Source organism: Rhinolophus sinicus, linkage group LG01 (assembly GCF_036562045.2).
Source record: "Rhinolophus sinicus isolate RSC01 linkage group LG01, ASM3656204v1, whole genome shotgun sequence".
Classification (NCBI taxonomy): Eukaryota; Metazoa; Chordata; class Mammalia; order Chiroptera; family Rhinolophidae; genus Rhinolophus; species Rhinolophus sinicus.
The window spans coordinates 13,259,065-13,285,276 of NC_133751.1; the positions used below are offsets into that span (position 1 = coordinate 13,259,065).

The 26,212-nt window shown below is 40.0% G+C and overlaps 1 protein-coding gene across 4 annotated transcripts in view; it reads right to left on the bottom strand.

Moving 5' to 3' along the window:
- BACH1 (BTB domain and CNC homolog 1) overlaps window positions 1–25,252 on the bottom strand; it is a 47,120-nt gene extending 21,868 nt beyond the window's left edge. For 2 of the 4 annotated variants that reach the window (XR_002137214.2, XM_074326237.1), the window contains exon 1: window positions 25,101–25,252. The gene's annotated coding sequence lies outside the window, so the exon portion shown is untranslated. Of the gene's footprint in view, window positions 1–24,275; window positions 24,297–24,562; window positions 25,060–25,100 lie in introns of those variants that run through there. The other 2 variants (XM_074326244.1, XM_019729905.2) reach the window with 2 other exon arrangements.
- Window positions 25,253–26,212: the final 960 nt, after the last annotated feature.

Below are 26,212 nucleotides of genomic sequence, written 5' to 3' on the forward strand. Positions count from 1 at the left end.
TATGAAAGAGCCGTAACTGGTCTTAATATTTCAGTTATCAACACAAGGAATTAGTGTTAGCAACAGTATGGAAGAACCATCATTCAAAGAAATGATGTACCTTGTGCGCGTGGTAACACACAGACCACTGCCCTCCTCTTTCTCTAAGACTGTCACCATCCCCAGCCAAGCAGGACTCAACAGCTGACCACATGCCTTACTACTGTGTTTCCCCGAAAATAAGACCGGGTTTTATATTAATTTTTGCTCCAAAAGATGCAGTACAATTATGTGAGGGCTTATTTCCCAGTTGGGCCTTATTTTCGGGGAAACATGGTACGTCCCTGCACCCAAGTACCCAGCCTCCTTATTCTTTCTTACATCTGTCATGCAAACTCTTAAAACTATACTAGTCCTACTTTTACATCTTGTTATTCTGCTGAACATAGCGCAGCCAGGAAAAACTGTCAAGACATGCAGACTGGTGTCACCATACATTAACAGTGTGAAATCTCAGGGTCTCAGCACTGTTCACCAATTATTTTGTGTGTCCCTGTCTGCCATTCACAACGGCCTTCCGAGTCACCACCTTTCTCCTCAGGAAGCATCTCTCCCAGTAGACGACCACACCTGGGATCCAATCTCAGAAAATATGCCCCTTCTACCACCTCCGCAGGTTTCCTCCTGTTGAAAACAATCCACTAATTGTCTGGAGCTAATGTCTGCTCTTGATCTCATACCATCCTTGCTTCTCTGGAATCTAATACCTTTTCTGAACACCCTCTCTATGCCCAGTGTCTCTCTGTCTCCCAACCTCTCTCTCTCTCTCTCTCTCTCCTGGCTCCTTCCTATAAGCTTTGGTCATAAACATGTTTAAGCGTCTCCAGAACCATCCTAAAAATACCAACTACTATCAGCAATTAGCAAGCCCTAATCCTGCACTAGGCACTGAACTGAGTGCCGGATACTACGGCTTGTCTCACTCACTTCTCAGACAACCTACGACACCCCGCTCTCTTATCACCCCAACTATGCAGAGGAGGAAGCTGAGGCTCAGTGAGAAGTGTCTTGACCAAGGTCAAAAAACCATTCAGATGGAGAAGGGGGATTTGTACCAGGCACTTAACTACTCCATGTTTTGTTTCTAGTTAGCACTTGCTGAATGCACAGTATGGAGACCCCTGGCAGTAATGTGAGGAGCCAGCCGGGTTTTACTAAAACATCAGGCATGAAAATAAGAAAATGGGCCTCACAGAAAGCCAGGAACGAATGAACTGGACCTGAACTTCAGAGAGGACTCTTGACTCTTCACCACTAGAACCTACAAGTTCTTTGGGTCCCACAGAGACTACAGCACAAACAACCCCCATACCTTCACTCTAGGGCTACTGCTAGCCCACAGGTGTGCCTGTGTGGCCTGCTCACTACTCACCTCCGATTCCAGAGAGAGAATTTACTCTTGGCTCAACCCCCGTTTAGGTAGTTTTGGGTGACAGATCACCGCATACGTTCGCAGCCAGCTTCCTGATCTGCTGTAAAACACAGATTTGGATGATATGCCAACCCCAAGTCCTACCCGCTGCAGTTGAGAGAAGCTAGAGAATCAGGTAGTAAAAGAAACAGCTATCGGGAGGTCCCCTCTAAGAAGGGTCAAACGCCTTTAAAGAGGACTGAGCACACACAAAGCAGGACTGATCTTGCTCCCACCAGAAAGCGGGCACTCAGCCCTGACACCTCCCTACACTCAGCCCCTGTATCCAATCTTATGGATACCTGGTGTGTCTGCCTCTCCACACTGAGATCCACTTCTCTCCATCTGTACTGTCACAGTCCAAGCCATCAGTGGCTCTTTTTGCAATGGCCTACAAGCTTACCCACGTACAAATATAGTTATATAAAATAAAAGTGAAGCAAAGTTCCACATATTAATATTTTATTCTTACTACGGCCAAGTACTCTAATTTCCACTCTGTTCTATTAAAAAAAAAAAATTCCAGTTGCGATCCACTCAATTTCAAGAACCACTAATAGACCATCACCTCAAGCACTGAAAGCGCAAGCCAAGTAGCTAACAGCACCGTGTCTAGAATCATACACTGTCTGGGTTCAAATCCCAGCTCTGCCGCTTACTAACTACGTGAATGACCTTGGCCAAGCTGCTATTCTCACTCGTTTCCTCACCTGTAAAACAGGGATAACAACAGCAGCCAACTTGGCTGTTGTGAGGTTTACATGAGATAATAAGGGTGAAGGTTTAGCATACTGTCAAGCTCATAGCAAACAAATAATATTAGCTGCAATTATTGAAAATAATAACAAAAGCTTCATTCCCTACAAGCCCTTTTTTTTTTTTTGGTTTAGGGAAGTCGGCTGATGCTTCATTGCTTGGGTCGGGTGGGCGGGGTGTGGGGGGTCCGTTCCTCTTCACTGCCACGGGCTTCCGGCTGCACGGGGGGCACTGGCTGTGCGGATGGCGGCGGGCGCAGGTCCAGGCGCAGCGGATCAGGCGCGGGATGCTGCTGAGGGGGCCCGGGCGTTCTTGTGGATGGTGGGCCGCACGTAAGAGGTGGCGGCTTTCACTGGCCGGATTGCCGCTTCCTGACAAGCACCACCAACCAGCACACCTTTGCCATCGGCCGCTGGCTCCATGTCCAGTATCTTGTGAGGAGGCAGCCCCGTTGCAGGGGAAGGCGTCGAGGGCCTTCATGTTACCGGGTTTGGTGCAGCAGGTCTGCCTGCTCCTTGTGATCAGGAGCTGGAGTGGTGAAGTGCAACCATCCACGGGATGCACGGACTCAGCGACAGCTCCTCTCACTGCAGCAGCCAAAGACGGAAGGAGTCCTTCAAGGCCCCTGGATCCCCTCTAATTTATTCTCCCACATCACAGTGATTCCTCCCTGGCTAAAAATCCTGTGGTGCCTTCCAAATTTCTTACGGTCAATTCTAAATCCTCAGCATGTCCTCCAGACCTGTGTGGTCAGGTTTTCTATTAACCCAGCCTATCTCAAGCCTTTGTCTCCCTTTGTCTCCCTTCTCCAGCCTCACCATCCTTTACATATGCTGTGACTGCTCTCTGGACTTCTGCTCTTCAGCTGGCTAACTCCTCGCCTTTTAGGTCTCAGCTTAAATGTCACAACTTTGACTTGTTTTCTGCGCCCAAGCATATAACAGAGCAACTGGTCCAATGCAGGTATTTGCTTCTGAATGAATCACCTGGCCATTTTCAGTATAAACTGAAAACCTAGATCATGGACATTTTCTTCCAAACACAGCACAGGCAGCTATTCTAATATATATGGGAACAATGGCACTGAGACAAGCACTCAGGGAGAAGTCCTTGGAGAGCTTTCACAGAGCCATGAGGAGTGAAAGGGAGGCCTAGCACATCCTTCTGGGAACTAGAAATACACCGGCAAGACAAGTGACCAAAGGAGAGCAAGGCTTGACAACTGTAAGCACAGCCGTTACAACTGACTTCCATGAGGCCTCCTCACCCTTGGCGTCACTGGCACCTTAACCTGAAAATCAATTTCCCTAATTCTGAAAACCATCTAAGTGGTCAGTAATCCATTTTCACCAACTAATGTAACTAAGTAATGACTAAATCAGGTAAGAATGGTGCACATCCTTCTAATATGTCAGTCACCTCCTAACATTTCTCAAACCTAAAAAGTAAGATATAATACCCAAAAGGAACCTTCCAGACCTAAAATTCTGTTAATTATTAATACCAAATTCTGTTAATGATTTAATACCAAATTTAGATTCCTATGTTACACCTAAATTCTTCAAAATACATATTATTGTTAAAATTCAAAATAAAGGTTTGCTGACCTTAGCAAATTGCTGATTCATTTAGTAATACTGATAAAGGATGAACAAGCATTTTAAAGCTTCCTGCACCTCAATTAGGAAATAACTACTGCTCTCTGGTCAATATACACAATTTAAGTTTTAACACAGTTAACACTTTATGTTTTTGCTTTCAAAGTCATAAAGAAAATAAAACAGGAGGCTGTGGCTTTATCACATTTTAATGACTTTAAGGATAATTTACTTAATTTTTCCCCCTTTCTGCCACCCCCCCTTTTTTAAATTTAAGGTGGAGCTGCCCACAGGAAAGAATTTCTTTAAAGACATGGCTTTTCTGTCTACCATTCCCAATTTTTAAAATCTTAACATCAAAAAGTCTGTGGGACGAGAATCCTGAGAAAGAAGAACAGAGCTGGAGGTATCACACTACCTGGTATCAAATTATACTACAAGGCCACAGTAATCAAATCAGCATGGTACTGGCATAAAAACAGACATATAGATCAATGGAACAGAAAAGAGAGCCCAGAAATAAATCCATGCCTGCATGGTATTTAATTTATGACAAAGGAAGAAAGAATATACACTGGGGTAAAGACAGTCTATTAAAAAAATGGTGCTGGTATCTTCCTAGAAGTATGTATATGTGTGTGTATTTTTTAAGGACAAAATATGATGTCCCTTTAATAATAAAAATAAAATTTTTAAATGTTTTACTATAGATTTACTTACCAATTTTAAAATTTCTATTGTAAGTGTATACTTTATAATATGCATAGTATTTTATAACTGCAGTATATATGTATATTATATTAATAAATAGAAATAAACATAAAAAAATGGTGCTGGAAAAACTGGACAGATATATGCAAGAAAATGAAATGACCACCTTCTTACATCAGACACAAGAATAAAGTCAAAATGCATTGAAGACTTAAATGTAAGACCAAAACCATAAAACTGCTAGACGAAAATACAGGAAGTAAACTCTCAGGTATTACTGTTAGTAATATTTTTACTGATATACCTCCTTGGGCAAGGGAAACAAAAGAAAAAAATAAACAAATGGGACTACATCAAAAAAGTTTTTGCACAGCAAAGGAAACAAACCATCAGCAAAACAAAAAGAGATCCTACTGAATGGGAGAAGATATTTGCCAATGATACATCTGATAAGGAGCTAATATCCAAAATTTATTTAAAAACTCAAACACCACCAAAAAACAAAGAATCTAATTACAAAAGAATGGGCAGAGGACCTGAATAGATATTTCTCCAAAGAGGACAAACAGATGGCCAACAGATCTATGAAAAGAGGCTCAACATAATTAAACATCAGAGAAATACAAGTAAAAACCACAATGAGACAGCACCTCACTCCTGTCAGAATGCCCATCATCAATAAATCAACAAACAACAAGTGTTGGGGAGGATGTGGAGAAAAGGGGATCCTTGTGTACTGTTGGTAGGATCGCAAACTGGTGCAGCCACTATGGAAAACAGTATGGAGCGTCCTCAAAAAATTAAAAATAGAACTACCTTATGACCCAGCAATTCCACTTCTGGGTATCTATCTAAAGAAATTCAAAACAATAATTTGAAAAGATATATGCACCCCTATATTTACTGCAGCACTATGCATAACAGCCAAGACGTGAAAACAACCGAAATGTCCATTGATAGGCGAGTCGATAAAGAAACTGTGGTACATATATATATAATGGATTATTACTCTGCCATACAAAAAGAATAAAATCTTCCCATTTGCAATAATGTGGATGGGCCTAGAGGGAATTATGCTAAGTGAAATAAGTCAGAGAAAAACAAATACCATATGATTTCACTTGTATGTGGAACCTAAAGAACAGAATAAACATACAAACAAAACAGAAAAAAAAGAAATTAGATTTCATGTTCTGCCATTAATTCTTATTAGACATTGTCCTTAGGCAGAAGAGAGCAGGTCTAAAAAAGTAACATCACCGGGTGCATGAAATTGATGCAGTGGAGTGAGATTGTACAATCATGAGACAATATTTCTTTGAACATACCAGAACCCCACTACCTGCTTTCCTCTTCCCTAAAAAAAAAAAAAAAAGAGAAAAAGAAAACTACTGGGTTGAAATTAAGGAAAAAATGTGCTTTTTAATCCAACATTTCCTTCATATACATTTCCTTACATTCATGTAAGAAAAATGATAATAACACCTAAAAAAGTCTGTGGGACTTTCAATCAGAGACAATAATTTAAGTTGGCATTCTTACCAACATTGTAAGACTTGTTTCACCAGCTAGGAAGAGCCAGGAAGTAGTTCAGTGACCAAGAATTGCTATTTTCTTTAACCTTTTGCAGATCTTAAATATCACACTTGTTTAAACATCATATCCAATAATCATATTTTCTAAATCCATTTCTCTCAGCCTTATAAAAAAAATCGTAAGTATGCTGGGTATGTGAATGAATGTATCAAAAAAGGCTAAATGAAAATGGAAAACATAATTTAAGTAGCAGAAAAGCTTACAGCAACACCAAAAATGATGACATTGTTTTTAAAGTACTTTTACAATGATATATAGGAAAGTGACCCATCAATGTATGTTAAAACTATATAACTAAAGATGCCATAACATTGTTTAAATGGGGGGAGATTTACTATAATTTTTACAGCTCATGATTACGTCCACATTATATGAGGTTGCATACAAGGAAAGTTGGATTTTTTTTCATTTACTTTTCCTAATGTTAAAAATTACATATTTAATCGTAGATCTGTTATATTTACTTGGTATGATTCCATATCTGAAATTATAAGGCTAAAGTTATACGTAGAGAGCAGTTTGAATGGCTAGAGAAGTCTGAAGAAGTTTACAGATTCACCTACTAAGAGGTCAGAAACAAAAGATAGATTTTTTTACTTCCCAAGTCAACAAATCCAACTTTGATAATTCTCAGTAATAGGTTTAAAATGGCTTGGAAAAGAAGAAAAGAAGGAACATAGGAAATCCAAGCTAGAAAACCAAAACAAGAAAAACTGATTCTGGGGATAAATTTTGGATTGGAGTCCACCATCCTCCCAGAATGCCGGCATTTTGAATAAACCTGCTTTTCTTTCCACCAAAAAAAAAAAAAGAATAACCGATTCCACTGTTACACTTTCTTACTACAAAGAACTTAAGAAACAATGAAGTCTTTTATTTGCTTAACATATTTGGCAGCTACTTGATCCTTAAAAGGACTGTTATAACCCAAGGGAATAATATGACCTAGCAACTAGAATTGGTCCACACCAATAAAGCTAATTTACTGAATATATATTTTTGCCATGTATTTGTTGGTCACTATTTATCAACTTTAAGGTATGATTTACACAGAACAAACTGCCTATTTAAAGACTCAATTCAATGCATCTTTTAATTGTACACTTCTTGTAATTGAACACTTGGATATGTGCATAAAACCACCACTATGATCAAGGCATAGACATTTCCATCACGCCTCAGAATTTCACATACCCCTTGAGGGCTCTCCTTCCCTGTCCCCCATGACTTTTATATACATGAAATCACACATTATGCACTGTGGTATTGGGTTTCTTTCACTGGGCTTAATGACAATCATATTGTGTACATCAGCAATTTCTTTTATTGCTGAATAAAATTCCATTATTTGTTTATCCATTTAACTGAAATGTCTGTTCAATTCTTCTACCTGGTTTTGACTGGGCTGTTTTCTTTTTATTACTGAGTTTTGTAAGAGCCAATAGAATTTTGATTAGAATTGCAATGAATCTATATATATCAATAAATCTATGTATCAACCAACATCTAACAAATTGAGTCTTTGGATGTGTGAACACAGCCTAGCTCCCCATTTTCTTAGGTCTTCTTTAATTTCTCTCAGCATTATTCTGATGTTTTTAGTAAAGAGGTATCGTGTAATTGCATGTCTTTTGTTAAAGTTATTCCTAAGTATTTTATGGTTTTTTTTTTGTTTTTTGTTTTTTTGTAGTTATTATAAACGGACTTGTTTGTTAAACTTCATTTTCTGGTTTTCTGGTTGCTACTATGTAAACATTAAATTGATTTTTAGAAAAATATTAACTTTGAATTCTGCAGCCTTAATTCACTTATTAGTTCTGCTAGTTGTTTTGTAGACGTCTCAGGCTTTTCTTTGTACACAATCATGTCATCTGCAAAGAGAGTTTTATGCCTTTGCCTTCCCGTCTTTTACACTTATTTCTTTTTTTCCCTTATTGCAATGACTGAATAGCGAGAAGGTGAGAAAGGGCATCCTTGCTTTACTCTCTTATAAGAAGTGTTCAAACTAGAGGTTTTCTATGATGAGCAACTGATAGGCAGAAAGGGAAGTGCAGTAGTTACTATCTCAGTTAGCTTAGGGCTCCTACAAGTGAAATAGAGTGAAAATTTCCAAAGACTCCCCTCAAGAGTGAAATTCCCAATTGCACTCAGCCACCTCCAAGCATACCCTCATTCCTAGACCACCTCCTAAGTATTCACCACAGACAATCCTAAGATCCCACAATCAGGGATCGGAGATGAAGAGAGTGGGGTTCAGGGAGCACACCTAAGGGCTGAAAGACTCGATCACAGCTTCACACAGTGCTCTTAGAGACCACTGTGTGGATAGTACAGAATAGTCTTTTTCAGCTTGGTAACTCCCCTGCCAGTTGAGCACATTACTTTATGTAAATCTTCCATCTCTCTGAAAAAAAAAAAATTTTTTTTGGTACAGTAGGAACAAGAATAGTAGTTTTTGTTGGGAGGACCAAATAAAATAACATACACAGTGTTCTTAGAACAGTGCCTGGCATGTAATTGATGAGTGCTCGGTAACTGTTAGTATTATTTGAATTTGATGCTAGAAAGGTTTTTTGAGTCGCACAGGGCAATACTCAAACAGTAGGAAAAGAACAGTAATAGCACATGACTTAGCTTCCCAGTGCCCAGGGCAGCACAGATACAATAACATGAACACTGTTCACTGGTTTTCAGAATAGCCAAATAACGTAAGACTTAATTAGGGTTATAGGATGGAACGTAAATACTATTCACCTTGACAAGATAAAAGTAAAACTGACAGGCTGGGAGATGGAATCAGACAGAACTGAAAAGAAAGGTAGTGTTTCTATTTGATTTAGAATGTACAGAGTCAAAAGATACTTCCTTAGGTTACTGAGGCCAAACTGGGGGGCGGGGGGAATAATGTTGGGAGGTGTAGAGGTAACCAAGAACAGAAATGAAATAAAATGATTCTAAGTTGGGAGATGGTAGAAACAAACAAAATCAACATCCACCATAATAGGAAATCAACAGATAGATAATATCTTAGGTTCATAAATACTCGTAAACATCTTAGAGACAGAGGTAACTACCACAAAAATTAAACAGCAGAAATGGATAAAGATGAATATTAACCATGAAGAATGAGAGGTGGGATGGGATGCAACAGATATAGCTACTTTATGATAAATCTCTCCGTATTTTTTTAAACCAAGAACATGTATGACTTTGACTAAAAACAAAAATTTTAAATATGTTTAAATAGATAGTAAATAAAAAAAGTAAATTTTAAGTCTAAATTGTTGACAGCTTGATTGTGAGTCTTTATGCAACTTTACGATTCTACAAATAGAAAAGGAATTTGATAAGAGAAAAATCAACTTTCAACTAAAATCGTACACCTTGAGAAAACCAAGATATGGAGAGGGCAGGAAAAATATAGTAAGATCTCTTCTTGTTTGGGAACAATAAAATACATGCTGTTTAATAATTCATTTTGACTGCAATACCAATTCAAATAGAGTCTTTAAAAATTTAAGAGTCTTTTCTGAAGAAATGAGCTGTTGAACTGCCAAACCACTAGAGGACTGGTTCTCTGCCTTATAAGAAATCTGTTGCTTCCACCAAGAAAACACCTCATAATCAAATTTTGCATTGTTTTTGGTAGAACTGATGAATTAAACCACAAGCTGATTCTTTCAGAAGACCAATAAAATGGACAAACTTCTGCAAAGTCTCACCAAGAAAAAATGGGGGAAATGAATACGGCATTCTTACTGCCACACAAAACACACCGTAATAGTTCTCCTCTTAAAACAAAACTTCTTGACTCTCCCCATACCCTCCTATCTACAGTAAAACTCTGTTCCCCTTTACTGAACTCACACAAAAAAGCCATCCCCACTTCCCTCTCTTCCCAATTTCCTTTGAGCCCATAACATCAGGGGAACCTCACACACACACCCTGGACACCGTGTTGGGAGGATCAATGACCTTCACATGCCAAGTGGTAAACTTTCAGTCTTCTCACATAGCCTCTCAGCAACATTCAACAAGTTAATCATTCCTTCCTGAAACCCTTTCTCCATTTGGCTTCCAGGATAGTCAGTTCTCTGATTTCCCATTTTTCTGGCAGCCACATATCAATTTTCTTTGGTGGATCCTCCTCCTCTTCCAAACCTCTAAATGCTCGAGAGCCCAGGGCTCCTTTGATTTATTCCTCCTCTTCTCTGCATACACTTCCCAGGTGAACTCATCTAGACCCATAGCGAAGACTGATCACTCATGGACTCTCATACTTGGTCCAACACTCTCATATTTGGTCTAACCATAACTACGCTCTTGAACTTCATACTCATGTATCCAACTGCATAGTCAAATTACTACTTGTAGCTCACATTTAACATGTCCAGAAACCTTGGTTCCTCCACCTCTAATTAAGATATATATCAAAGTATTAGCAATGATTAAATTTAGGTAATTTTTGTTTATCAAATTCTTAACTATAAACACATACTACTTTATAAGCAGAAAAATGTTAAGATAGGCAATAACTATAAACTAATGTGCCTTCATTAACAATGCAGTTCATATTCATTTTGATTGTCTTGATTCCTCCCCCAAAAAGGTCAGTTACTTTTCACCCTTTTATAATGGATATTCCCTCCAGGCATCAGTGGATATTGGTCTGTTACTATGTAGAAAATTCATGGGCAACTCTAAAACACAGTAGCCTCCACTGATATCTTCCCTGTCATCACAAAAGAAAAAAAATTAAAAGTTATAGAAATCTAAAATAAAACTATTTGATGTGAAAAGAGAACCCTGTTAAAGGAAAAAAGGGGGGGAAAGAAAGTCAGGCCTAACCCTCTGAACAAGGGCAGTGTGCATCCATGAGACTTAAGTACGTAGGTCCCATCCTCCTTGTCTCACAAAGCCCTTTGTAAAGGATAAAGTGCTAATCAAATCACAGAATTATGAAATGCAAAAGAAAATCAATTTTAGGTTGTTTTAATACTACCAACAGGATAATACTAGAATGAACAGGAATACGCAGATATAACAAAATCTTTGCTGATATTACCAACTGCGTGATCTTCTGTAAGATACCTGATGTAATGCTTCAGGTTCCCCACAAGAAAAACATCAAACTTACTCCAAGGATTGAATGGTCTAGCACATTTAATAGTACAGGGCTTGCTTGGCACAAAATCACTAATATTTTGTCATTATTTTTGCCATTATTATGCAAGTGACCAAAAGAAAACTGCATTTCAAAGGTCCTACAAACCCAAGAATTAAGTTACAAAATGCAGAGATTCCTGAACATTTAAAAACAAAAATTCAGTAAGTCTAATAAAGATCTCAACAAGTCCTCAACAAAATATTAGCAAACTGAAGTCAGCAATACATTAAAAAGATCATACACCACGGTCAAGTGGGATTCATTCCTGATATGCAAGGTTGGTTCAACATTTGCAAATCAATTAATGTTGAGACACCACATTAACATAATGAAAAATTAAAATTATATGGTCATATTAATTGATGAAGAAAAAGCATCTGACAAAATCCAGCATCCATTTATGATAAAAACTCTTAGCAAAGTGGGACTAGAGGGATCGTATTTCAACATAATAAAGGCCATATATGATAAACCCACAGCTAACATCATACTCAATGGGGAAAAGCTAAAAACATTCCCCTTAAAATCAAAAACAAGAACAAGGATGTCCACTTTCACCGCTTTTATTTAACATGGTTCTGGCAGATCTAACCACAGCAATCAGACAAGAAAAAGAAATAAAAAGCATCCATATTGGAAAAGAGGAAGTAAAATTGTCATTATTTGCAGATGACATGATACTATATAAAGAGAACCCCCAAGATTCCACCAAAAACCTATTAGAATTGATAAACAAATTTAGTAAAGTAGCAGTATACAAAATTAATATTGAGAAATCAGTTGCATTTGTACACCAATAACAAATTATCAGAAGGAGAAATTAAGAAAACAATCCCATTCACAATTGATTCAAAAACAGTAAAATGCTTAGGAATAAATTCAACCAAAGTAAAAGACCTGTACTCAGAAAATTATAAGACATTGAAGACACAAAATAAAGAAGATACACATAAATGGAAACATAAACCATGCTCATGGATACGAAGAATTAATATGGTTAAAATTGTCCTTACTATCTAAGGCAATATATAGATTCAACACAATCCCTATCAAATTACCAATGACATTTTTCACAGAACTAGGATAATCCTAAAATTTATATGGAACCATAAAAGACCCCAAATAGCCACAGCAATCTTAAGAAATAAGAACAAAGACGGAGGTATCACACTACCAGACATCAAATCATACAAGGCTGTAGTAATCAAAACGGCATGGTACTGGCATAAAAATAGACACACAGATCAGTGGAACAGAATTGAGAGCCCCAAAATTAATCTATACTTATATGGTCAATTAATCTACAACAATGGAAGCAACATGTACATTGGTGCAATGGCAGTCTATTTAATAAACGGTGCTGAGAAAACTGGACAGATAAATACAAAGAAGTGAAACTGGACCACCTTCTTACACCACATATAAGAATAAATTCAAAATGGATTAAAGACTTAAATGTAAGACCTGAAACCATAAAACTCCTAGAAGAAAATATAGGGAGTAAAGTCACAGACATTACCCTTAGTAATATTTTTAGTGATATATCCTCTCGGGCAAGGGAAGCAAAAGACAAAAGTAAACACATGGGATTACATCAAACTAAAATGTTTTTTCACAGCAAAGGAAACCATTAATAAAACAAAAAAGACATCCTACTGAATGGGAGAAGATATTTGCCAATGATACATCTGATAAGGGGGTTAATATCCAAAATTCATAAAAAATTCATACAATTCAACACCAAAAAAAAAAAAAAACCCAATTAAAAAATGGGCAGAAGATATGAAGAGACACTTCTCTAAAGAAGACATACAGATGGCCAAAAGACATATGAAAAGATGTTCAACATCACTGATCATTAGAGAAATGCAAATAAAATCCACAATGAGATGTCACCTCACTCCTATCAGGATAGCCATCATCAATAAATCAACAAACAAGTGTTGGCCAGGATGTGGAGAAACCGGAACCTTGTTCACTGTTGGTGGGATTGCAGATTGGTGCAGACACTATGGAAAACAGTATGGAGGTTCCTCAGAAAACTGAAAATGGAACTACCTTATGACGCAGCAATCCCACTCCTAGGTATCTAGCCAAAGAAATCCAAAACACTAATTCGAAAAAATACATGCACCCCTATGTTTACTGCAGCACTATTCACAATAGCCAAGACATGGAAACAACTCAAATGACCATCGATAGATGACTAGATTAAGAAACTCTGGTACATTTATACAGTGATGTATTACTCAACCACAAAAAAAAAAAAAATGAAATCTTACCATTCGCAACAACATAGATGGACCTAGAAGCTATATGCTAAGTGAAATACGTCAGACTGAGAAAGACAAATACCATAACATCTCACTTATGTGTGGAAATAACAGCATAAACGAGCAAACAAAACAGAAATAGACTCAGAGATAAAGGGAAAAAAACTGATGGTTGCTAGATGGGAGGGTTGGGGATGGGGAAGAAGGTGAAGGGGTTAGAAAGAACAAAGGAGTAGTCACAACATAGTCACAGGGATATAAAATACAGTATGGGGAATGTAATCAATAATGTAAAGATTATGTAGGGTGCCAGATGGGCACTGGACTTATCAGGGTAATCACTTCAAGGACAGTGTAGGTGCCTGACCACGGCACTATACACCTGAAGCTGAGGTAGAATAATATTGAATGTCAGCTATAATTCAATATCTATGTATACACGTATATAGTCACGGGATGTGGAGTACAGTACAGGGAATATAGTCAATGGTATTATAACAGCTATATACGATGTCATAGGGGTAGCATATTTGGGGGTGGCGGTTATCACTTTTTGAGGGGTATAGATGTTTAACTAGTATATTGCTTTGTACACGTGAAACTAATAAAAAATAAAAAAGATCTCAACAAGGTAAAAAAAGTATTAGAACTGCACAAATCTGCTCAAGATACTTGCTAAATTCACAGGGCTAAGTATTTTCTAATTAAAAGAGCATAAGCGTCCAGTATGACCCACTTTCCCCACTTCTGTTACAGATGAAGAAACTGAAGCCCTTGAGAGGGTAACTTAAAGGGTCAAAAGGTTCTTCCTCCCTCAGGTCCAAATACTACATTTCAATTCATATTACATGACGTAAGTGATGTGGGGGGGCGGGGTTGGGGGGAGGAGAAGTAAAAGTGAAGAGAAATGGAAAAACAAGGAATAGAAGAAAATGCCTCAAGCATCCTCTGTGTGTGATGAGAACAATGATAAACAGATTAAGAGTATTTAAGGAATAGAAAATTTTCCCTTATTATTCAATATTTGGTTAATTAATTTCTTGTTAACACTTCTTAGATTACATTAAAAAAATCTCATATATCACCAAAAGGAATCTAACACTAAACTACGCTGAACTTAAATCGAAGTCGACAGTTATACCCAACTACATATGTAAAATTCAAGAAGGACAGAATGCTAGGAGATAGCTCACTAATTATTTTCAATACAGAATATTAAGTGTCCATGTCCTACATTCAAATTGAAATATTAAAGATTCTTCATGTCATTTTGTTTCCAAACTGTAAAAATTATAACCATAATCAAAATTATTTATTTCTGATTACCTAGAAGAAATGAAAGCCCTAAAATAAGATCAAGGTCAGAACGACCTTCTGTACGGGTAAGAGTTGACACATACTGTATGCAAAGTAACTGAAAAAAAGAAAGACAAAATAACAACCAAAACAGTGCCCTTCAAATTCCCAGGAATGCCTTAAACACCATCTCGCTCCAACTCATAATAAAGTTGAGTCACCAAAAAAAAAAAGGAAGAGTGAAAAAATGTTAAGCAACAGTTTTAATTAAATAAGGCAGCAGTTACAGTGGAGCAATTACAACATTGCATGAATCACAGATTTGAAACTTTTTAATTTAAGGAGAGATATTAAATTAAAATGATTTAAAAATAACCTAATCCACTAATCCCTGACAGCCACCATAGTGCTACAGTCCCTCAATATACACAGCTAAAACTAAAGTTTTAAATCTATTTCTTGTTATTTATGTTAATTTGGGAGTCAAATATCCACCTCTAAAATGGGGATTCCCAAGCTGTAACTCGCCACCTAAGCCCTCAGTAGCTACTCCAAAATATAATAACCAGAAGATTTAGTCAAATAATAATTTGAGGCCTGTAATAAGAAAAAGGTGAAATATTTCTCAGTTCAAATACTGAAGAACAACTGAGTAGGTAAATACTATTTTTTTTTTTATTTTAGACAAAAATTATTTTGGCAATATTATGTCTTTCTAAATTCTATCCAAGAAAGTAATATCATTTCAGAAGCCCACTCTAATCATGTCAGTTTTTATGGTTATTATCAAATAGAAAAAACGAACTCTTAGCAATTAATGCCTATTTTGTAAATTTACAACACTAAGTCTGATGTATTTGCGTTACCTGTTTGCCTTTCACATAGCATACAAAGCACCAAAGCCTGGGGTTGAGAAGGCCCAGAATGACACAGGAAAGTCCTCTGGACATATCAAAGTGCTCTGAAAAGTTTAGGAGGGCTAGAAGAGCACTGTATAACCTTAAAGTGGCATTATTCCTGCAGTGTGAAAAGAATGGCAAGTAAGCTAACCACAGACAGCCTTCTCTCCTAGGAGGGGAACGTGTCTGTAGAGACAGAGCAATTGATGTTCCTGTTTGGATCCCCGACTTAAGAGTTTGGGTTCCAAAGAATCCTGGCCCATCCAGTCAATGAATCAACCCCTGTCTTCAAGCCAGGCTAGCGAGCCTCATGACTCAGTGAGCCACAGGAATCACAGGTGGGGATGTCCTGCAGATTAAACGAAGCAGTGGTTCTCTTGGTACACATATAATCTAGTTATGGATTCTCCTCTCCCTGAACGCATTATGAGAACGACAAAGAACTTTAGAACTGTTTAGAATAGTGAAAGAATTATACTCCTCTATATGTATTTTTGGGGAGGAGGACGGGCATTTTCAATTTTCAAATAATTTTTAAATAAAACATTAATTTAATCAATCTGATTATAAAATACTTGGTCATAGTATGAAATATAATGAGATAAAAGGAAAAAAAGTCACCTAAAATTCCAAATCCAAAGACAACCACACTTTCTTTTCCTCCTCAGAAGTCTGTGTCTGTGTGCAGCGCTGGTGATTGGGGGCAGACAGGATGATACTGGTGACCCCCCAGCACCATTCATCCCCTCATTCTCTGACCAAACCTGATTGTACTCGCAAATCTCTACCTCAGGCCACGTGTTTCTGGGGAAGCGGACTCCACTCCCAATCAAGATGAAGCACGATCCATTGAAGCCACTTACAGTGGTCCCATTTCCCTGATATTGGTTGATTCAGGCATAGGCTTATGTGCAATGTTGGCCCATGAACAGAGGAGATGGCTGGGATGGCATCTACCTATGAGGCTTTGGGGAAAGGTTTTTCTCACTGATAAAGAGTCATCCCAGGAAAAAAAGTCTTCTTCCAAGAAACTTAGTCATATTTACTTATGACCCTTGAACTGTGGCAGCCCATCTTGCAACCATAAGACAAAAGAAAGACATATCTTGCATCTTCAACCTTTTCCCCACTGACCTTATTTTTAAACATATACATGCATAGACAAACAACCTTCCTGACGCAACCTCCCCTTACTAAAATCGCTCTCTCTTCTCTACTCCATTACTTAGCTTCTCAAAAGAGTTGTCAAAACAAGCTGTTTCCTCCACTAAATCATTTATCACCGACATTCCTAGTGCTTTCCCACTTCCCCACAAGTGAGGCTTCTCATATTCTATGGTTCCAGGGCACACTTTACATGTTGCTATTACAGCAATTAACAGGAGCTCTAGTAAGGGTTTGCTTGCCTACTCAACTGGAACGCCTGAAAAGTTCTGTAACTCCTAAAAACTTCGGTATTGCCAACATCTACAAAAGTGCCTGGCATATAAAGGCATAAATATTTGTTCATAAATCAAACGTAAACCTAATATCAAACATGTAAGCATACCACGAATGTTGAAATGAAGTTAGCAAACTTACTATCTACGCACGCAAAAGCTGGCTGTGTGTGTTAAGTGTGGGGCGAGGGGCAGCAGGCACAGGAAGGGAAGAGAAGAAAGTGCCTTGAAACTTAAAATCACAATTATTCCTAACTTTCTCGGCATTGGAGAGCTGCCTCAAGTCAACGCAACAGAAAGGCGGGAGGACGTTTCCACACTGGTATCTGAGAAGCAAGGGCAGAGAAGCTTGCAAGTGTCTGAGCTCCTCTGCCTCGGTGAGCAAGGCTGCCAACCTGCTCATCAAAAGGAAAAGGTGTCCCAGGCCTCCTGGGGTCTGGGACAAACAACAAACTAGGCCAACCACAACAGGCATGCCCTCAGAGGCAAAAGGCTTTTTAAAATGCAAAGAAATACATCTAAGAGCTTTAAAAGTACTTGTGACAGTCCTTTACCACAAAGAGCCCATTAAGTAGGCCAGTCATAGCAGCTACAGACTCATCCCTAACTGGCATTTCCTTTTATTTCTCTGGGTGACAGATAGGAATGATGGCAAGTAACCCTATTCAGCGGGGCAATTTTCTATTTCAAAAGTCTTTTATTAATGAGTGGAAAAAATGATTAAGAGGGTCAAGGGCTTTTTTTGTTTTTTTTTTTTTTTCTTATTTCTCCTTCTAATTTAAGTGATAAATTCTACCTACAGGAGATCCTTAAGCAGTGTTGGGAATACTCAGAAAAACAGAGTAAATAAAGAGACATCAGATACCTTGAAACTGAAAAGCGTCTTGGGCCAAGATTTAATAACCACTTTACATTTTAAAAAATAATATTTAAGTGCAAAATGAACACTAATGAAATCACTGATCTTACCAAAACCACTTATTATAAAATGACAACCTAATAATTACAACCTAATAAATTTATTAAAAGACTAATAAATCTTTTATAGCCACACATTTTATAATAAATTCTCTGATGGATGAGTAACTCTCTTCACTGATTTTTCTGACTTCTAAAAGGTGGTGGTACACTTTAGAGAATACGGCATTAAGAATATGAAGATACTAGAAAACGGAGTTGAGTGGATGGGTCTCTCCATTTCTTCAACAGGAACATAAGCTAAAAACATCTCTGCTGGGAATCCTAGAGACAGACAAGTCAGTAAAAAGAAGAATCAGTGGAAAAAAGGCGGTGTGGGGGAGAAAGACATTTCCCTTATTCTATTTAGTCTACAACCTTGGAGGTGGTATACCACCAATGTCCAAGCTAAAAGGGAATTTTAAAAAATGACCCGACTACATAAAACACTTTTGAGTGAAATTCCACTTTAATGGGGACGGGGAAATGGAGTGCAACTGTCCACTACAACTCTGATCCAATGTAAGAAATGACCAATTAAAAAAGTAAAAATAACTTTACCAGATAGAAGCTGGGAATAAATATTCTATTACAAAAATATTTTTTTGAATAATGAGTTTCCTAAGGTATTAAGAAAACAATTTAAATTTATTTTTAAAAGAACATTATTTGCACACAGCTTCAGCTGCATCAAGGTAACATTTTCTAAACGGTGCCAGTTCTGAGAAAGAAACCAGGAGCCTGCCAACTTCACTACACACCCAATAGTCACTATACAACAAAGATACTGGCAACCACTATTTCTTTGTTCCTCATGTTTGCTTAGAGGCAATTTTTATTATCCTATTAATATTCTCTAAACTGTCCCTGATCTGATACAAAACAAAGGATCCGTTCTAAAGTGATGCTATTAAAGGAAAAGTACTAGATGCATAAGAGGTTTAACACATAGACAACCCAAATTATTTTTTGCTCAATTCAATTCTAAGTCAGTTACAAGGAAAAAAAAAGCCACAAGTTAAATTATCTTTCTATTTCAGGAGATGAACTAAAAGAATGATTTAAATCCAGCTGTTTCCTCAAGACTGACACCAATGATGAAAACAGAAAACAGAATTGTAAATGATGAAGAGTTTCAACTCAGTCATTTAATGCAGCTTAATAGATACAACACATATTGTTCTTTCCTTCATTTTTAAAAATTCCCGTTTCAAAACCACCGAACTAAAATGATTCCATATTATACCACCAGTGCAGCAACGGTTTACTGAACAAACACAGCCAAGGCACATTAAATGTTCCATGGGAGATAAACAGAAGACTTTTCATCATCTTTATCATCAAGAAACTTATACTAGTAGAGGGCCGGCCCAGTGGCTCAGGCGGTTAGAGCTCCATGCTCCTAACTCCTAAGGCTGCCGGTTCGATTCCCACATGGGCCAGTGGGCTCTCAACCACAAGGTTGACAGTTTAATTCCTCAAGTCCCACAAGGGATGGTGGGCAGCGCCCCGTGCAACTAGCAACAGCAACTGGACCTGGAGCTGAGCTGCGCCCTCCACAACTACGACTGAAAAGACAACCTGACTTGGAAAAAAAGTCCTGGAAGTACACACTGTTCCCCAATAAAGTCCTGTTCCCCTTCCCCAATAAAAAAATCTTAAAAAAAAGAAACTTATACTAATCGAAAGAATAGTCAAAACGTTTGATGCAACCTTTCTGAATTACTGACAGGTGCAAGAAGCCGTATGATAAATATATCCTCTGTTTATTATGGATAATTTTTCTATATTAGCGTTGGCATATCATTAAAAAGAAATACAATACTCAGAAGTAAGTGGAAAGTAAATTTACATTCCAAATGTTCCCAACAAGCTACCCAGGAATGAGAATCAAGAAATGAGTTATGTCCCGATGTTACAGGTTACTAAAACCACCGGACTACAACGTCCTCAATTATAACATGGAGCGTAGACTGGATGCAGATAGCAAGTGTTTTTATTTCTTCAAAAGCCAATTCCAATTAACTAGTAATGTCTGCTTCTAGAGCATTTTGCACGGCTGTTAATTCCTCCTGGCCCTCAGAAATTGGGTGTCGGAGATGCCGCTACTAACTTACTTTCAGAATGTTCACCTGTACTGTCTTTCCAATAGCAGCGACCTGCTCACACCCACATGCTCCTTCCATCCTCCTTCGGATCAATGGCTGCAATTCAGCTCAAGGAGGCTGCAAAATGCAGCTGTGCAACCAAGCACTTCCCCAATTTTGAACAACAGACAACACCTAGCATGTATCGATGTTCTAATCACTTAACACTTATTAACACATTTAATTTGCAAACAGTCTCTATGATGCAGAGTCTAGTACCACCCCCATTTTACAGATGAGAAATGGAGGCACAACCAAATGAAGTATGTCCAAGGCTTCAAAGCGGGTAAGTAACAGAGCTAGAACTTGACCTTGGGGAGTCTGGCTCCTCATCTCCCATTTTTAACCACTTCGCTTACCGCATCTCTGTCAGCTGTGTATTCAAACCCACGACTTCAGTTCTGTTCGTGCTATGCACTGAGCAAGCCCAGGTTTCATGGTGGTGCAAGTCTACAAGTATATTTTATCTGCAGTCCTAAAATAATTACTCTCTCCAAGGGTCCTGGATTTTGGCAAACAGTGCTCAAATTACCCCTGTCTTGGGCTCCTTATTTGGCATATGTTTGTAAGAAAAAATAGTTTCATAAATCATCCATCCCACCACATAAAATACACCCTCCATTTAGTAGAACCCTCAGGAAATAAAGGCAAGTTTTAGGGTTACAGCAATTCTCCCATTAACAACAGAACATTAGTCAGAAAACTAGAAGGAGGAGGTAGTTCCTAAAACACACCTCTTGGCAAGATCAGCACGAGCATTGCGAAGAGAATCTCTCAAGGGTCATTTTCAAAGGCTTCACATTCTTTATTTTGAGCATCATTTCTCACATGGCCTAGGAGACTAAACTCAATAATCTCCCAGCATATCTACGAAGTTGATTTTCTGAATAAAGCACATTCTCCTGGGGGCGGGGGCAAGGAGAATGCCACTTCTCAAGAGATCTGCTGAATATGTAGTCTATTTTTTTTATTATTAGTTTCAGGTGTATAAAACAAGATAATGAGTAGACATTTACACATCTCACAAAGTGATAACCCCAACAAGTCTACCACACATCTGACACCATACGTAGGTATTACAGTACCACTGACGACACTCCCTATGCTGTACTTTACATCCCATGGCCATACATATATATGTAAATCTATATCTCATATCTATATAGATATTTGTTATAGTTGACATTCAATATTATTTAATATTAGTTTCAGGTGTACAGCACAGTGGTTAGGCATTTATATAATTTATGAAATGACCTCTCTATCAGTCTGGTACTCAGCTGATGGCATACATAGTTTTTACAACATTATTAATTATATTCCCCATACTGTATTTTATATCCCGTGACTATTTTGTGACTACCTATTTATATTGCCTAATCCTTTCACCGTTCTCACCCAACCCCCAACCCACAACCTCCCCGCGCGCCCTCCCACACACACACACACAACCCGCAGCCACTATGGAAAACAGTATGCAGGTTCCTCAAAAAATTAAAAATAGAACTACCTTATGACCCAGCAATTCCACTCCTGGGTATTTATCTAAAGAAATCCAAAACACTAATTCGAAAAAATATATGCACCCTTATGTTTACTGCAGCACTATTCACAATAGCCAAGACATGGAAACAACTGAAACACACATCAACAGATGACTGGATAAAGAAATTGTGGCACATATACACAATGGGTTAGTACTCTGTTATAAAACAGAATGAAATCTTACCATTTGCAACAACATGGATGTACCAAGAAGATACAATGCTAAGTGAAATAAGTCAGACGGAAAGACTACGTAGTTTTATTAATCCTTGTTAAAGAGGCTATATACCTGGTCCCCCAAAAAACGAAGACTTCAAGGAGTAACACAGTACAGAATAATTTTAAAAGAATCCATTACACAAAAATCATGCCCCAGTGTATAGATTATCATCAGGTGTTCCCACTGGACCCTTTCACATATTACTACATTTCAGATCATTTATTTAAATAAACCAACCACCGACCTGGCTTGTCTCCAAATTCAAAATTCATGGAATCAAATGTAATGGGCAACTCTATATTCTTTGTTATTTCCTTTCCCAACAGCAACAGTATAAGAAATTTATACTCGAGCTTCTAAACTTTAAAGTACAGTATAAAAAGAATAGAACTAAATATGAAATAAAAATGACTATTAAGAACATTTTGAAAGAATGATAGGTCTTAAGAGGAAATCAGGAGGGTTTCTTTTTTTTTTTAAAGTATTCCAGTTGTTGAAAGAATGTTTTGGCCAGTGGTTAATAAACTTTTTATGTACCCCAACAGAAAATGGGGGGAATGTATCCATATTATATAACATGAATACATGACTGTTAATTTGTATCTTGAAGTTAATGTCTTATTTTACAGAAAAGTAAAATTTTAAAAATCAGTTTTCCCATTTTCTTCCAAATGAATCATTTTGCATCCCGCCTTTTTGAGACCCTAACACCTAAAAAAAAATCAAAAAAAAAAATCATGATTTCTAATATCCTCTGATCCAAAACTTAGAGCACCAAAAATCATGATTTCTAATATCCTCTAGTCCAAAACCATTTTTTCAAATATAAATGTTTTAAATAAATTACCATCAATAAGAATTAGTCATTCTTTTGACCAAAGGTACTGGCCAGATCCCCACTCCACTTCCCATTCCTAAACTTTGCTAGCAGGGGGGCTGGTAAGTGTGGGTCATTTTTAAAGCAAGAAGTAATCCAAGCTGTAAAGGCACTAGCACCATAACTAAGAGAATGAGACAGACAAAAGTTGGCTTTTCATTACACAGCTCTTTCTATACCTGACCCAACTAGACCTGTTAATTCCACCCATACTATCCAAACCATTGTCTCTGCCACCGGAAACTACTAGCGTGTGCATGAAAAGCCAAGGGCCATGAAAACCAAGAGGAAGTCTCCTTCTGTGTTCTCATAGAGAAATCCTTATGAAGAACAAATTAAGTTCACTTTGTGAAATGTATAAACCACACAACAACAAAACCACAAAAGGGAAACAAAAAACTAACTATATAAGAGGCGAAAATATTTTTGTTAAAATAGTGTTACTAGGTTACTATTAGCTGTGAATTTCTTTCTCAGTTTCAGCTCCCTCCAGCACAAATTTATTCTCAGGCAGTCCGTCAGGAGGCTGTTCTGTGTTTAAACAACACCTGAGCACTACTTGGCCACTTCCTAAGAGTGAATGATCTTACACTTCACCCACTGGTTACCTGTATCGAAACAGACAATCTTAGCTGGGTCCCCTTCAGCCCTCTGCAGCAAGCCCTCTTCAATGCTCCTTGGCTTCTTATAGTGGAGGCATGTGATGAGAGTATCCATACCAGCTGTTCCTAATTACCTCTCAGGCTGGGACAAATGACTCAGCAACCCAACTTTTTTAAGGAGTCATCCCACCTTCTTATCCAACCAACACATTGAACAATGGTAAACCACTTGACACAGCCATAGGCTAAACAACAAACAACTCAATGCAATCACTAAACCAAGACCATCCTACTCCAAGCTGACTCACCACGAGTGTGTGTGTGTGTGTGTGCGCGCGCACCCCCACCCCCTTTAATCTAAAGGCAGAAGTGGCAAGTGCCTTCAAGCCCAACCCAGCCCTTGCACCACTCACTACCCAAGACCAGGAAGAAGCCGACCTCTTCCCATTTCTCTCCTTGACCAAGTGAAGCGCTCAAGTGCTCCCTCACTAACTCATCCGCTGTTTCCACCCTTTATCTTTCTGAACTGTCGTAAATGCAAACCCTCTGGGATGCAATCAGGAGTGTTAAAATATATGAACAAGCACCTAGTGATGGCATCCTCCATGGGTAGCAGTCCCAACACTGACACAATTCTCCAAAAAGATAAGCATCCCCACAAAACAGCCTTTGTTACTTCAAGCATGGCATTGTAGCTTGTTTTGCCCACACACGTTCTTTCACAATTACTATTACACTATACCTTGAATCAGCCCAAGTTTAACCCAGAAGGCTCAGGGCACAAAAGGATTCTCCGCAATTCTACTCAATGACATGAAACTGCTGTACAAGAATGAGAAAGCAATGGCACTCGTGTTACTGCACAAAGCTGGTGTCTTTCACCATATTGTGGGAGTCTTAATTACAACGTGTGGGCAAAACTCCAACAAAGGGAGCCCTGGGATCTCCGGTCCTCCAAACCATTCTTGGCTAAACCCAGCCCCCACAAGGTGGTATTTCTGCTCCAGCCACGAACTCGGTCGTTCTTACGTGATTACACGCGCGACTCACATCCAGGCTAACAGCTCGCAGGACGCCGCGGCTGCGGAGGGTGGTGGGAGGGCGCAGGAGGACAATACGGAGCCTGGGCCCGGACGCGCGGGCGGTGCTGATGTGTCACAGCCCGGCGGGCCGTGGGCTGGGGAGCCGGGGCTCGGACCCGGGTGACCCAGCGGTGGAGGCCAGAGGAGCCGGCGGCCGGGACCGCGCGCCCCCTGGCACATCCCCGCCCCCCGCCCCGCCCGGAGGTAAAGTACAGCGCGGGCCGGTAAACAACGGCGCTGGCCGGGCGCAACGAGCCACCGGGCGCCGACGGGTCGCCCCTTCCGGCGGACGCGGCCACTTCCAGGAACGGCGGCCGCAGCCGCCCCCCGCGGGCCCGCTAAGCCGCCCCGCCTAGAAGGCTGCCACCCGGCTCCCCCTCACCGCCTACCCCAGACCTGCCCACGGGCCGCCCCTCACAGGCCCGCAGCCCCGACCGCGCGCCGCTGCCCGGACCCTCCCGAGGAAGGACGGCCGAGCCACTCACCAGAGCCGAGGCGCGGCGCGACCCGACTGACGGCAGCCAGCGAACCCGGCGGGCGGCGCGAGCGACGATCAGGTGACTCACTGCTTCCCAGCGGCCGGCTGCCCTCTCCCCTCCCCTCAGGCTCCGCCGCCGCCTCCGGGCGCCGAAACCCCACCCGCCTCCCGAAGCCCCGCCCCCATTTAAAGGCCCCGCCCCGTAAACCCGCCTCTGGAGGCCCCGCCCTCCCCGGAGAGCCTAACCCCGCCCTCACTAGAGGCCCCGCCCCGGAGCCCGCGAAGACCCAGTCCGCGCACGGGTTTCCGCAAGAGTCCTGCGGGCTGTAGATGCGCGATCTGAAGCCCACGCGGTGGGTGAACCGGAGGCAGCTCGCGGGCAAGGGAGGCCTCCGGGAGGCCGCGACCGGGTCCGCGCACGGCGCCCCTTTGGGAGCGCAGCCCGCTGCCTGAACGTTCAAGCCACCCGAGGACCACCTCCTTCCCTACTGAGGGCCTAAAGGAAAAGGTTGGCTGACTGCTTCCTCCCCGCAAGCGGTGCCAGGACACGCGGAATCGAGCAAAGTCACCGAGAACCCAGAGTGCCAGCGGACAAGCAGAGGGAGGACGAGGGCCGGTCCCACGTCTCTCCCCAGACCCTCTTCGGGGTTGCTTCTGGAAGCCCCCTGAGCAGAGCTCCTCCTCTGCCTATCCTTGGGGGTGGCCGGGAGCCCAGGTTCGCAAGGTATTTGAGCTTGCTGATAGGAATGTATCAAGTGCGTCCAGGATTTTGTAGAAAGCATCTGGCAGCGCTACTTCCGCCTGACAAAAGGAAACAACGCATCGGCTAACAGGTGTTCCCTTTATACTGTGGCTGCCAGGAATCTTGGAGCCAGGTTCAGCGTAGGGTTGTCAGCCGGCTCGGGTCAACTCAAGCCTAGTCGGGCTTTCGTCCTCTGGTGCTTATTCTGGTATTTATCCAGTTGTCAGTTTTAAAATTATGTTCCCAAAGCCATTTAGCAGCTCAGGCGTTCAAAGCACTGCCTCTGCGAAGAGAGATGAGCACGTGGCAAAGCCTGTGCTTATTCATCTGAAGGGAGATGCGGACACACTGGGACCACCATGCCAGACAATCTGACT